Source organism: Narcine bancroftii, chromosome 4 (genome assembly GCF_036971445.1).
Source record: "Narcine bancroftii isolate sNarBan1 chromosome 4, sNarBan1.hap1, whole genome shotgun sequence".
In the NCBI taxonomy this organism is placed as follows: domain Eukaryota; kingdom Metazoa; phylum Chordata; class Chondrichthyes; order Torpediniformes; family Narcinidae; genus Narcine; species Narcine bancroftii.
The window spans coordinates 186,039,604-186,056,829 of NC_091472.1; positions in this window are offsets into that span (position 1 = coordinate 186,039,604).

Below are 17,226 nucleotides of genomic sequence, written 5' to 3' on the forward strand. Positions count from 1 at the left end.
TTCTTCCAAGTACTGAATATTATGCTGAAGATGAAAGCATTAATTTTAATGCATTTCTCATCATAGTTTAAGTTAAATAGAACCTAATCCAGGGGTTGCCAAATTTATTTGTTTGTAGGCCACATACTGAAAAACATAAGGAGTCATGGGTCAAGCAATATATTAAGCCCTGCAGTTTTCAACCAGTTACACTGCAAGAAAAACCCCTGGGCTACTGAAAATTCATTTTCAATCAAAATAACTCTATGTCACGACTGAGCAGTTTGTCTGTTGACATTATTGTAGTTTATTGATGTGCTCACATATTACAATGGGCATTTCTGCATCCAATGCTCTTAAGTTTAAATGAATACAGTAAAACTCTCACTCAAAAACTGGTGCAAAATAAGAACAGGAGAAAAGATTAAGAAACAGACAAGGCCATCTCCAACATTCCTCCACAACCCTCAGTGAATACAGTTCATGGCCCAAGTGTCCACCTTAACCATTATATTGCAATCCGTAGATAGGCTCTTAAAGTTAACAGATTCCTTGCAAGTCACACAAACGCACTTCCCCTTGACATCACCGTGTGGAAATTTTCAGCACCTCTATTTTCCGTCTTTTTGATTCCACTGGGTTTAATCAGCTGAGGTAAACTTTTTCATCGATGAGTAACGTTGCAACAGTCGGTCTAGTATTGTTCAAAATGGCAGCGACATCTAGTGTTGAGAAGTGCAACGTACATACAGTGTAATTGATATTCCATTTTGTTTTTAAAATTCACCCTGGGCCACCATTGACCCAGGGCCCATAGTTTGGCCACCCTGGAACTAAAAGGATGTTCATTATGGCAAAATTGTATCTCATTTTCAAAGAATTAAAATGTCTATCACTTTATTTTCCCTTATTGTGTCGACAGTTGTACTTAATGATATAAAACTACAGTGACATAGTTTATGCAATGTCTGGTTAATTAAGCCACAATACTGCTTTTTGATATTTCCATTTTCTGTCGACGAGCCACAAGTTGGCTACATTACTTACCCACTTCCACCCTCCCTCCTCTCACTCCATGCATTCTTAGTGATTCTTTAATATAATTCCGCTGTTCAATACCTAGCTAACTGTAAATCATCAAAAATGGAAGGCCTGTCAATTATCATTAATTCACAAGGATAATAAATCTAAAGTGTAATGTTTTAATTGAAGTAAATTACAAATGTTAATGACAAGTATCAGAGGGATGGGGCAAGGTCAAGAAAATGTTAGGACTGTCGTTTTGGGGAAAATTACATTTTTTTCACTCCATTGCCTCTCCTCCTTGAGACCTTAGGCTCACTGGTTCTTTGAAAAATCCTCACTGTGATCACCTATTTCCTCCATAAATGCCACGTGGGATTTTATTCAAATCCATGCCAATCGCAGCAAATGTGCTACCCTCCTTGTTACATCAAAAAACACAATAATCAATCAGACATGACCTCCCCACAACAAATCCATGCTTAACTGTCCTTGATGATGAATACTGTCCTTCAGAGATTTTTCCAATATTTCATCCAGCAACAAGAGTAGGCTGACCAGCCTATAGTGACTTGATCTATTCCCTTTTTTCTTTTTAAACAACCAGTTTAAAAAGAATTTTTAAACATTTCTCCTCTCCTCTAATACCCATCAGGAGCAGAGTGAATAGGAAATGGTGATCGGAGACTCCACTTTTTCCTCCCATTCTTCTCTTAATCGGCTGGGGGTATAGTTAAACCACCAGGCTGAATGAAATGACTTCAAACATTCTAAAGCATTCCTTGTGTTATCCCTCTCTCTGGTGATCTATCTTCTATTTCACACTTTCCTTCAACTACAATATTTAGTCAAGATGGGCGCAGACTAATCATTTAAAAAATACCCCTCCCTTTTCCATTTCTGCACAAGAAATCACTGGCTTCCAATGGGCTTATCCCTTTTATTGTTTCTTTGAAGTTCGTGTATAAAGCAAGCTTTGGCTTTCTTTGATTTTATTTTTAATGTTCATTCCTTACCTTTCTAATTTGGTGTTAATTTTTACCCCTAAAATTTCTATGCTCCTGGATGCTTTTTGCAATGTTGTGCCCCAGTTATCCATCATAATCTTGCTTCCTTTCCTTTTAACTACCATACCTGAGATACACCTTGAAATCCAGAGAGGTCGAGTTGTGGAAGTCTCACTCTTCTGGGGTGGGGAAATGTATTTGTTCTCAACATTCAATCTCCCCTTTCGATGCCTCTGATTCTGGATTGTCGATGAAGAGATGTAAAACTAGCCTTTCCCCACCTGCATACTTTTAATCTTGCATTTTTTTTCTAAATGTTTGGTACCTGTCAGTGCTATTTTCCCCTATCTATCTTCACTCCCTAACAGTAAATCCAATTGGACTTTTTATTACATTAACCAGATACAGAAGAGGGCACACAAAACTGCTGTCTGAAGAGGGTGTGCAAAATCATTGAAGATCCCTTCCATCCTGCACACAGCATCTTTCAGATGCTCCCATCAAGAAAGAGTTACAGGAGGATCAGAGCCAGCACCACCAGGTTGAAGAATAGGTTCTTCCCACGGGCAGTGAGAATGCTGAACAACCAAAGGAACAGCTCACACTAACCATCTGAGACTCTCATATTTACAAAACAACATTTATTTATTTATTTGTATATATGAGTACTTGTCCTGCATATATATTGTTTGTCTGTATGTGTGCAATGTCTGTGTGTCTGTGTGTTTTAGCCCCTTGGACCAGAGAACGCTGTTGCATCGGGCTGTACTTGTGCAATCAGATGGCAATAAATTTGACCTGACTTGACTTGTTCCCAGAATGCATTCATTTAATTGCTGAACCCAATCTTCCAATGCTCTGCCCAGCTTTCCATAAAATCTCTATCCTCACTATCCACAACACCACCACCTTTCATGTCATCTGTTAATCCTATCTTCTCCATTCCTAGCCATTTGTTGTAATCCTTCCACTGCTGTCATCTGACTCTTATCACGAAGTCAACCTCAGATCCAATTAGCCAGCTCTCCGAGGATCCTATGTGCCTTGTCCTTCTGGATAAGCTTACCATGTGAGACATTGTCCATTGTCTTTGTCCTGGGACGGCATGGTTGGCCTAGTGGCTAACACAACACCTTTACAGTGCCAGTGCTCAGGTTCTAATCCTGTGCTGTCTATAAGGAGTTTGAGCGTGGGTTTTTCCCAGGGGCTCTAGTTTCCTCCCACAGTTCAACTGCAGGTTAATTCGGTGTAAATTGAGCAGCACAGACTTGTGGGCCAAAATCTCCTGTTTCTATCTATTTTTTTAAATTACCACACTGCTAGTCAATCATTAATCCTGGACCTAGAACACATTGTAACATTTAATTTGTAGTCTTTCTAGTCCAATCAGAATCATTAATCAATTGATTCCTGTGGTCAGAGGCCCAGTTAGTTACTGATGTCAAAATCCCCAATCTAATTGCAAATCTTTCAGGTATCAGACTTGCCTATATAGTATGAAATGATCAAAGAAATTACAAAAAATAAGGTATTTTTAAAGATTGATAAACAGATTTTTAAAGATTTTTTTAAAATTTAAATGTTAATCTTTAAAATATTTTATTTTCCTGCAAGTTCTCCGGTGAAATGAAATGAAGAATTACACAATTTAAATTGGCAGATATTACTCTTGTTGCATTTCACAATTTTCAAAATCTTTAAAGGAGATAATTATATTTTGCATTCTATCTGCCTACATCATAGCGTTTTCAATTTTTATTACAAAAAAAATAAGCAAGTTACCTTAAAATTAATCTCTTAAAATAGCAATATTTAATGTTAATTACATTTTGGAACCATGGCCATATTAACTTCTAGTAGTCTCTTTTTTCACATAAAACCGGACTGATATATATTTTGACATATTGCTGCTGTGGTCCTTTTTACTAGAACCACTGAAGATGACTAGAACTCATTTAAAATTAAGAACTAAAGACGAAACTGAAATGTTGCAATTAAAGTATTCAATGATGAAAGGATGAACAAAATGATCATTGCTAAGGATTAGCTATTCACACAATGTTACAAAATGAGTTATAGATTTTATTCATCTTATTGCAAAGTCTGCAATATTGGGCACTAAAAATATTGGATTTCTCTATTGTTTAACTGTCATGTCAGATCTGCAGCAAGTTTACTCAGAGGCGTTTAACATCTGCCAATGGTAGTCTGTAAATCTTGCTGACGACATTATGCTTTACATAGCTTGGGGCAAGAAATGTTCAATATTTAATCACATACACAAGCATAAATATCAGACAATGATTTACACTCCAGATGCTCTGAGATATTTAGCTGAGTTGTTAGAAGTCAATGCTTTATTGGATCAGAATATTCATTAGTGTTAGTAATAATGCATATTTCCTAAGTAGCAAATATTTCCTCCACCTTTATTTCCTTAATGTATTAACTCAAGGTTATTAGAAATAGGGGATATGCGGAGAAGGCAGGTAGGTGGAGTTAGGTCATAAATTAGATCAGCCATGATCTTATTGAATGGCGGAACAGGCTCGATGGGCCATTTTTGGCCTACTCCTGTTCCTACTTCCTATGTTCCTAAATCTTTTAGAGTTATTTTATTGATATCTGATGCTGCATTATAATGTGTTGATAATTAAGCATCATTCATCCATTAAAGTGATCACTCTGATAAGTACCAAATAATAACAAGGTTGTGCATTGTGTGCAGGTACATAAGGATTAATTTTATATGAAAGACATGGTCTCTTTGAGTAAATATAACAAGGTACTGCTTGGAAAACAGTGCACGGAAACCTGTCCAGTCAGAAGAATTGCATTAGTAAGGAATGTAAAGGATGGCCCAAAGATATTATAAAAATGGAATAATTGAATCTGGAAATCTTAACAATGCTTTGGCCCAACAAAACACTCAGCCACCTATCTTTGCAAATAACCATAATGCTATTGCTGCTTGATTATAAAAAGTCTTTGGAAACTCCCTCACCATTATGGTTTGCGGTTAAAATTTTGGGAAGTACCTGTGAAAAGAAAATGAGACCACTTCCTTTATTCTTGCATGTGATTGTGGGTGTCCATGATATTTACTTCCTATCCATAAATATCCTCGCTGTTCTGGCATCATAAACCACAACAACCCATATAATGAAGGTTCACCTGTGTCATATATAACCATATAACAATTACTGCATAGAAACAGGCCAACATGACCCTTCTAGTCCATGCCAACACTTTCTACCACCTAACCCCACTGACCTACACTCACATGTAACCGTATAACAATTACTGCATAGATACAGGACAACTTGACCCTTCTAGTCCATGCCAACACTTCCTACCACCTAACCCCACTGACCTACACTCACATGTAACCGTATAACAATTACTGCATAGATATAGGACAACTTGACCCTTCTAGTCCATGCCAACACTTTCTACCACCTAACCCCACTGAACTACACTCACATGTAACCATATAACAATTACTGCATAGATGTAGGACAACTTGACCCTTCTAGTCCATGCCAACACTTTCTACCACCTAACCCCACTGACCTACACTCACATGTAACCATATAACAATTACTACATAGATATAGGACAATTTGGCCCTTCTAGTCCATGCAAACACTTTCTACCACCTAACCCCACTGACCTACACTCACATGTAACCATATAACAATTACTGCATAGATATAGGAAAACTTGGCCCTTCTAGTCCATGCCAAAACTTTCTACCACCTAACCCCACTGACCTACACTCTCATGTAACCATATAACAATTACTGCATCGATATAGGACAACTTGGCACTTCTAGTCCATGCCAACACTTTCTACCACCTAACCCCACTGACCTACACTCTCATGTAACCATATAACAATTACTGCATAGAAATAGGACAACGTGGCCCTTCTAGTCCATGCCAACACTTTCTACCACCTAACCCCACTGACCTACACTCTCATGTAATCATATAACAATTACTGCATAGATATAGGACAACTTGACCCTTCTAGTCCATGCCAACACTTTCTACCACCTAACCCCACTGACCTACACTCTCATGTAACCATATAACAATTACTGCATAGATATAGGACAACTTGACCCTTCTAGTCCATGAAAACACTTTCTACCACCTAACCCCACTGACCTACACTCTCATGTAACCATATAACAATTACTGCATAGATATAGGACAATTTGGCCCTTCTAGTCCATGCCAACACTTTCTACCACCTAACCCCACTGACCTACACTCACATGTAACCATATAACAATTACTGCATAGATATAGGACAACTTGACCCTTCTAGTCCATGCCAACACTTTCTACCACCTACCCCACTGACCTACACTCTCATGTAACCATATAACAATTACTGCATAGAAATAGGACAACTTGGCCCTTCGAGTCCATGCCAACACTTTCTACCATCTAACCCCACTGACCTACAGTCTCATGTAACCATATAAAATTACCGCATAGATATAGGACAACTTGGCCCTTCTAGTCCATGCCAACACTTTCTACCACCTAACCCCACTGACCTACACTCTCATGTAACCATATAAAATTACTGCATAGAAATAGGACAACTTGGCCCTTCAAGTCCATGCCAACACCTTCTACCACATAACCCCACTGACCTACACTCTCATGTAACCATATATCAATTAATGGATAGATATAGGTCAACTTGGCCCTTCTAGTCCATGCCAACACTTTCTACCACCTAACCCCACTGACCTACACTCACATGTAACCATATAACAATTACTGCATAGATATAGGACAACTTGACCCTTCTAGTCCATGCCAACACTTTCTACCACCTAACCCCACTGACCTACACTCTCATGTAACCATATAACAATTACTGCATAGAAATAGGACAACTTGGCCCTTCTAGTCCATGCCAACACTTTCTACCACCTAACCCCACTGACCTACACTCTCATGTAACCATATAAAAATTACTGCATAGATATAGGACAACTTGGCCCTTCTAGTCCATGCCAACACTTTCTACCACCTAACCCCACTGACCTACACTCACATGTAACCATATAACAATTACTGCATAGATATAGGACAACTTGGCCCTTCTAGTCCATGCCAACACTTTCTACCACCTAACCCCACTGAACTACACTCACATGTAACCATATAACAATTACTGCATAGATATAGGTCAACTTGGCCCTTCTAGTCCTTGCCAACACTTTCTACCAACTAACCCCACTGACCTACACTCACATGTAACCATATAACAATTACTGCATAGATATAGGACAACTTGACCCTTCTAGTCCATGCCAACACTTTCTACCACCTAACCCCACTGACCTACACTCTCATGTAACCATATAACAATTATGCATAGAAATAGGACAACTTGACCCTTCTAGTCCATGCCAACACTTTCTACCACCTAACCACACTGACCTACACTCTCATGTAACCATATAAAATTACTGCATAGATATAGGACAACTTGGCCCTTCTAGTCCATGCCAACACTTTCTACTACCTAACCCCACTGACCTACACTCTCATGTAACCATATAAAATTACTGCATAGATATAGGACAACTTGGCCCTTCTAGTCCATGCCAACACTTTCTACCACCTAACCCCACTGAACTACACTCTCATGTAACCATATAAAATTACTGCATAGAAATAGGACAACTTGGCCCTTCTAGTCCATGCCAACACTTTCTACCACCTGATCCCACTGACCAACACTCTCATGTAACCATATATCAATTACTGTATAGATATAGGTCAACTTTGCCCTTCTAGTCCATGCGAACACTTTCTACCACCTAACCCCACTGACCTACACTCTCATGTAACCATATATCAATTAATGCATAGATATAGGTCAACTTGACCCTTCTAGTCCATTCCAACACTTCCTACCACCTAAACCCTCTGACCTACACTCTCAAGTAACCATATATCAATTACTGCATAGATATAGGTCAACTTGGCCCTTCTAGTCCATGCCGACACTTTCTACCACCTAACCCAACTGACCTACACTCTCATGTAACCATATAACAATTACTGCATAGATGTAGGACAACTTGGCCCTTCTAGTCCATGCCAACACTTTCTACCACCTACTCCCACTGACCTACACTCACATGTAACCATATAAAATTACTGCATAGAAATAGGACAACTTGGCCCTTCTAGTCCATGCCAACACTTTCTACCACCTACTCCCACTGACCTACACTCTCATGAAACCATATAACAATTACTGCATATATATAGGACAACATGACTCTTCTAGTCCATGCCAACACTTTCTACCACCTAACCCCACTGACCTACACTCACATGTAACCATATAACAATTCTCTTTCTTTGGCTTGGCTTCGCAAACGAAGATTTATGGAGGGGGTAAAAAGTCCACGTCAGCTGCAGGCTCGTTTGTGGCTGACAAGTCCGATGCGGGACAGGCAGACACGATTGCAGCGGTTGCAGGGGAAAATTGGTTGGTTGGGGTTGGGTGTTGGGTTTTTCCTCCTTTGCCTTTTGTCAGTGAGGTAGGCTCTGCGGTCTTCTTCAAAGGAGGTTGCTGCCCGCCAAACTGTGAGGCATCAAGATGCACGGTTTGAGGCGTTATCAGCCCACTGGCGGTGGTCAATGTGGCAGGCACCAAGAGATTTCTTTAGGCAGTCCTTGTACCTTTTCTTTGGTGCACCTCTGTCACGGTGGCCAGTGGAGAGCTCGCCGTATAACACGATCTTGGGAAGGCGATGGTCCTCCATTCTGGAGACGTGACCCATCCAGCTCAGCTGGATCTTCAGCAGCGTGGACTCGATGCTGTCGACCTCTGCCATCTCGAGTACTTCGACGTTAGGGATGTAAGCGCTCCAATGGATGTTGAGGATGGAGCGGAGACAACGCTGGTGGAAGCGTTCTAGGAGCCGTAGGTGGTGCCGGTAGAGGACCCATGATTCGGAGCCGAACAGGAGTGTGGGTATGACAACGGCTCTGTATACGCTTATCTTTGTGAGGTTTTTCAGTTGGTTGTTTTTCCAAACTCTTTTGTGTAGTCTTCCAAAGGCGCTATTTGCCTTGGCGAGTCTGTTGTCTATCTCATTGTCGATCCTTGCATCTGATGAAATGGTGCAGCCGAGATAGGTAAACTGGTTGACCGTTTTGAGTTTTGTGTGCACGATGGAGATCTGGGGGGGCTGGTAATCATGGTGGGGAGCTGGCTGATGGAGGACCTCAGTTTTCTTCAGGCTGACTTCCAGGCCAAACATTTTGGCAGTTTCCGCAAAGCAGGACGTCAAGCGCTGAAGAGCTGGCTCTGAATGGGCAACTAAAGCAGCATCGTCTGCAAAGAGTAGTTCACGGACAAGTTTCTCTTGTGTCTTGGTGTGAGCTTGCAGGTGCCTCAGATTGAAGAGACTGCCATCCGTGCGGTACCGGATGTAAACAGCGTCTTCATTGTTGGGGTCTTTCATGGCTTGGTTCAGCATCATGCTGAAGAAGATTGAAAAGAGGGTTGGTGCCAGAACACAGCTTTGCTTCACGCCATTGTTAATGGAGAAGGGTTCAGAGAGCTCATTGCTGTATCTGACCCGAACTTGTTGGTTTTCGTGCAGTTGGATAATCATGTTGCATCATTACTGCATAGATATAGGACAACTTGACCCTTATAGTCCATGCCAACACTTTCTACCACCTAACCCCACTGACCTACACTCTCATGTAACCATATAACAATTACTGCATAGATATAGGACAACTTGGCCCTTCTAGTCCATGCCAACACTTTCCACCACCTAACCCCACTGACCTACACTCACATGTAACCATATAAAATTACTGCATAGATATAGGACAACATGACCCTTCTAGTCCATGCCAACACTTTCTACCACATAACCCCACTGACCTACACTCTCATGTAACCATATAACAATTACTGCATAGATATAGGACAACTTGGCCCTTCCAGTCCATGACAACACTTTCTACCACCTAACCCCACTGACCTACACTCTCATGTAACCATATAACAATTACTGCATAGAAATAGAACAACTTAACCCTTCTAGTCCATGCCAACACTTTCTACCACCTAACCCCACTGACCTACACTCTCATGTAACCATATATCAATTACTGCATAGAAATAGGACAACTTGACCCTTCTAGTCCATGCCAACACTTTCTACCACCTAACCCCACTGACCTCCACTCACATGTAACCATATATCAATTACTGCATAGAAATAGGAAAACTTGACATTCTAGTCCATGCCAACACTTTCTACCACCTAACCCCACTGACCTACACTCTCATGTAACCATATAACAATTACTGTATAGATATAGGACAACTTGGCCCTTCTAGTCCATGCCAACACTTTCTACCACCTAGCCCCACTGACCTACACTCTCATGTAACCATATAACAATTACTGCATAGATATAGGACAACTTGGCCCTTCTAGTCCATGCCAACACTTTCTACCACCTAACCCCACTGACCTACACTCTCATGTAACCATATAACAATTACTGCATAGAAATAGGAGAACTTGACCGTTCTAGTCCATGCCAACACTTTCTACCACCTAACCCCACTGACCTACACTCTCATGTAACCATATATCAATTACTGCATAGATATAGGTCAACTTGGCCCTTCTAGTCCATGCCAACACTTTCTACAACCAAACCCTACTGACCTACACTCTCATGTAACCATATAACAATTACTGCATAGAAATAGGACAACTTGGCCCTTCTAGTCCATGCCAACACTTTCTAACACCCAACCCCACTGACCTACACTCTCATGTAACCATATAACAATTACTGCATAGATATAGGACAACTTGGCCCTTCTAGTCCATGTCAACACTTTCTACCACCTAACACCACTGACCTACACTCTCATGTAACCATATAACAATTACTGGATAGATATAGGTCTACTTGGCCCTTCTAGTCCATGCCAACACTTTCTACCACCTAACCCCACTGACCTACACGCACATGTAACCATATAACAATTACTGCATAGATAGAGGACAACATGACCCTTCTAGTCCATGCCAACACTTTCTACCACCTAACCCCACTGACCTACACTCTCATGTAACCATATAACAATTACTGCATAGATATAGGTCAACTTGGCCCTTCTAGTCCATGCCAACACTTTCTACCACCTAACCCCACTGACCAACACTCTCATGTAACCATATAACAATTACTGCATAGATATAGGTCAACTTGGCCCTTCTAGTCCATGCCAACACTTTCTACCACCTAACCCCACTGACCTACACTCTCATGTAACCATATAACAATTACTGCATAGATATAGGACAACTTGACCCTTCTAGTCCATGCCAACACTTTCTACCACCTAACCCCACTGACCTACACTCTCATGTAACCATATATCAATTACTGCATAGATATAGGACACCTTGGCCCTGCTAGTCCATGCCAACTCTTTCTAACACCTAACCCCACTGACCTACACTCACATGTAACCATATATCAATTACTGCATAGAAATAGGACAACTTGACCCTTCTAGTCCATGCCAACACTTTCTACCACCTAACCCCACTGACCTACACTCACAGGTAACCATATAACAATTACTGCATAGATATAGGTCAACTTGACCCTTCTAGTCCATGCCAACACTTTCTACCACCTAACCCAACTGACCTACACTCTCATGTAACCATATAACAATTACTGCATAGATATAGGTCAACTTGGCCCTTCTAGTCCATGCCAACAATTTCTACCACCTAACCCCACTGACCTACACTCACATGTAACCATATAACAATTACTGCATAGATATAGGACAACATGACCCTTCTAGTCCATGCCAACACTTTCTACCACCTAACCCCACTGACATACACTCTCATGTAACCATATAACAATTACTGCATGGAAAAAGGACAACTTGGCCCTTCTAGTCCATGCCAACACTTTCTACCAACTAACCCCACTGACCTACACTCTCATGTAACCATATAAAATTACTGCATAGATATAGGACAACTTGGCCCTTCTAGTCCATGCCAACACTTTCTACCACCTAACCCCACTGACCTACACTCTCATGTAACCATGTAAAATTACTGCATAGATATAGGACAAATTTACCATTCTAGTCCATGCCAACACTTTCTACCACCTAACCCTACTGACCTACACTCTCTTTTGTGTAGTCTTCCAAAGGCGCTATTTGCCTTGGCGAGTCTGTTGTCTATCTCATTGTCGATCCTTGCATCTGATGAAATGGTGCAGCCGAGATAGGTAAACTGGTTGACCGTTTTGAGTTTTGTGTGCACGATGGAGATCTGGGGGGGCTGGTAATCATGGTGGGGAGCTGGCTGATGGAGGACCTCAGTTTTCTTCAGGCTGACTTCCAGGCCAATCATTTAGGCAGTTTCCGCAAAGCAGGACGTCAAGCGCTGAAGAGCTGGCTCTGAATGGGCAACTAAAGCAGCATCGTCTGCAAAGAGTAGTTCACGGACAAGTTTCTCTTGTGTCTTGGTGTGAGCTTGCAGGCGCCTCAGATTGAAGAGACTGCCATCCGTGCGGTACCGGATGTAAACAGCGTCTTCATTGTTGGGGTCTTTCATGGCTTGGTTCAGCATCATGCTGAAGAAGATTGAAAAGAGGGTTGGTGCCAGAACACAGCTTTGCTTCACGCCATTGTTAATGGAGAAGGGTTCAGAGAGCTCATTACTGTATCTGACCCGACCTTGTTGGTTTTCGTGCAGTTGGATAATCATGTTGCATCATTACTGCATAGATATAGGACAACTTGACCCTTCTAGACCATGCCAACACTTTCTACCACCTAACCCCACTGACCTACACTCTCATGTAACCATATAACAATTACTGCATAGAAATAGGACAACTTGGCCCTTCTAGTCCATGCCAACACTTTCTACCACCTAACCCCACTGACCTACACTCTCATGTAACCATATAACAATTACTGCATAGAAATAGGAAACCTTTACCGTTCTAGTCCATGCCAACACTTTCTACCACCTAACCCCACTGACCTACACTCTCATGTAACCATATATCAATTACAGCATAGGTATAGGTCAACTTGGCCCTTCTAGTCCATGCCAACACTTTCTACCACCTAACCCTACTGACCTACACTCTCATGTAACCATATAACAATTACTGCATAGAAATAGGACAACTTGGCCCTTCTAGTCCATGCCAACACTTTCTAACACCTAACCCCAGTGACCTACACTCTCATGTAACCATATAACAATTACTGCATAGATATAGGACAACTTGGCCCTTCTCGTCCATGCCAACACTTTCTACCACCTAACACCACTGACCTACACTCTCATGTAACCATATAACAATTACTGCATAGATATAGATCTACTTGGCCCTTCTAGTCCATGCCAACACTTTCTACCACCTAACCCCACTGACCTACACTCACATATAACCATATAACAATTACTGCATAGATATAGGTCAACCTGACCCTTCTAGTCCATGCCAACACTTTCTACCACATAACCCCACTGACCTACACTCTCATGTAACCATATAACAATTACTGAATAGATATAGGACAACTTGGCCCTTCTAGTCCATGCCAACACTTTCTACCACCTAACCCCACTGACCTACACTCTCATGTAACCATATAAAATTACCGCATAGGTACAGGACAACTTGGCCCTTCTAGTCCATGCCAACACTTTCTACCACCTAACCCCACTGACCTACACTCTCATGTAACCATATAAAATTACTGCATAGAAATAGGACAACTTGGCCCTTCTAGTCCATGCCAAAACTTTCTACAACCTAACCCCACTGACCTACACTCTCATGAAACCATATATCAATTAATGCATAGATTTAGGTCAACTTGGCCCTTCTAGTCCATGCCAACACTTTCTACCACCTAACCCCACTGACCTACACTCACATGTAACCATATAACAATTACTGCATAGATATAGGACAACTTGACCCTTCTAGTCCATGCCAACACTTTCTACCACCTAACCCCACTGACCTACACTCTCATGTAACCATATAACAATTACTGCATAGATGTAGGACAACTTGGCCCTTCTAGTCCATGCCAAAACTTTCTACCACCTAACCCCACTGACCTACACTCACATGTAACCGTATAACAATTACTGCAGAGAAATAGGACAACTTGGCCCTTCTAGTCCATGCCAACACTTTCTACCACCTAACCCCACTGACCTACACTCTCATGTAACCATATAACAATTACTGCATAGATGTAGGACAACTTGGCCCTTCTAGTCCATGCCAAAACTTTCTACCACCTAACCCCACTGACCTACACTCACATGTAACCGTATAACAATTAGTGCATAGATACAGGACAACTTGACCCTTCTAGTCCATGCCAACACTTCCTACCACCTAACCCCACTGACCTACACTCACATGTAACCGTATAACAATTACTGCATAGATATAGGACAACTTGACCCTTCTAGTCCATGCCAACACTTTCTACCACCTAACCCCACTGAACTACACTCACATGTAACCATATAACAATTACTGCATAGATGTAGGACAACCTGACCCTTCTAGTCCATGCCAACACTTTCTACCACCTAACCCCACTGACCTACACTCACATGTAACCATATAACAATTACTGCATAGATATAGGACAATTTGGCCCTTCTAGTCCATGCCAACACTTTCTACCACCTAGCCCCACTGACCTACACTCACATGTAACCATATAACAATTACTGCATAGATATAGGACAACTTGGTCCTTCTAGTCCATGCCAACACTTTCTACCACCTAACCCCACTGACCTACACTCTCATGTAACCATATAACAATTACTGCATAGATGTAGGACAACTTGGCCCTTCTAGTCCATGCCAAAACTTTCTACCACCTAACCCCACTGACCTACACTCACATGTAACCGTATAACAATTACTGCATAGATACAGGACAACTTGACCCTTCTAGTCCATGCCAACACTTCCTACCACCTAACCCCACTGACCTACACTCACATGTAACCGTATAACAATTACTGCATAGATATAGGACAACTTGACCCTTCTATCCATGCCAACACTTTCTACCACCTAACCCCACTGAACTACACTCACATGTAACCATATAACAATTACTGCATAGATGTAGGACAACCTGACCCTTCTAGTCCATGCCAACACTTTCTACCACCTAACCCCACTGACCTACACTCACATGTAACCATATAACAATTACTGCATTGATATAGGACAATTTGGCCCTTCTAGTCCATGCCAACACTTTCTACCACCTAGCCCCACTGACCTACACTCACATGTAACCATATAACAATTACTGCATAGATATAGGAAAACTTGGCCCTTCTAGTACATGCCAAAACTTTCTACCACCTAACCCCACTGACCTATACTTTCATGTAACCATATAACAATTACTGCATCGATATAGGACAACTTGTCACTTCTCGTCCATTCCAACACTTTCTACCACCTAACCCCACTGACCTACACTCTCATGTAACCATATAACAATTACTGCATAGAAATAGGACAACGTGGCCCTTCTAGTCCATGCCAACACTTTCTACCACCTAACCCCACTGACCTACACTCTCATGTAATCATATAACAATTACTGCATAGATATAGGACAACTTGACCCTTCTAGTCCATGCCAACACTTTCTACCACCTAACCCCACTGACCTACACTCTCATGTAACCATATAAAATTACCGCATAGGTACAGGACAACTTGGCCCTTCTAGTCCATGCCAACACTTTCTACCACCTAACCCCACTGACCTACACTCTCATGTAACCATATAAAATTACTGCATAGAAATAGGACAACTTGGCCCTTCTAGTCCATGCCAAAACTTTCTACAACCTAACCCCACTGACCTACACTCTCATGTAACCATATATCAATTAATGCATAGATTTAGGTCAACTTGGCCCTTCTAGTCCATGCCAACACTTTCTACCACCTAACCCCACTGACCTACACTCACATGTAACCATATAACAATTACTGCATAGATATAGGACAACTTGACCCTTCTAGTCCATGCCAACACTTTCTACCACCTAACCCCACTGACCTACACTCTCATGTAACCATATAACAATTACTGCATAGATGTAGGACAACTTGGCCCTTCTAGTCCATGCCAAAACTTTCTACCACCTAACCCCACTGACCTACACTCACATGTAACCGTATAACAATTACTGCAGAGAAATAGGACAACTTGGCCCTTCTAGTCCATGCCAACACTTTCTACCACCTAACCCCACTGACCTACACTCTCATGTAACCATATAACAATTACTGCATAGATGTAGGACAACTTGGCCCTTCTAGTCCATGCCAAAACTTTCTACCACCTAACCCCACTGACCTACACTCACATGTAACCGTATAACAATTAGTGCATAGATACAGGACAACTTGACCCTTCTAGTCCATGCCAACACTTTCTACCACCTAACCCCACTGAACTACACTCACATGTAACCATATAACAATTACTGCATAGATGTAGGACAACCTGACCCTTCTAGTCCATGCCAACACTTTCTACCACCTAACCCCACTGACCTACACTCACATGTAACCATATAACAATTACTGAATAGATATAGGACAATTTGGCCCTTCTAGTCCATGCCAACACTTTCTACCACCTAGCCCCACTGACCTACACTCACATGTAACCATATAACAATTACTGCATAGATATAGGACAACTTGGTCCTTCTAGTCCATGCCAACACTTTCTACCACCTAACCCCACTGACCTACACTCTCATGTAACCATATAACAATTACTGCATAGATGTAGGACAACTTGGCCCTTCTAGTCCATGCCAAAACTTTCTACCACCTAACCCCACTGACCTACACTCACATGTAACCGTATAACAATTACTGCATAGATACAGGACAACTTGACCCTTCTAGTCCATGCCAACACTTCCTACCACCTAACCCCACTGACCTACACTCACATGTAACCGTATAACAATTACTGCATAGATATAGGACAACTTGACCCTTCTAGTCCATGCCAACACTTTCTACCACCTAACCCCACTGAACTACA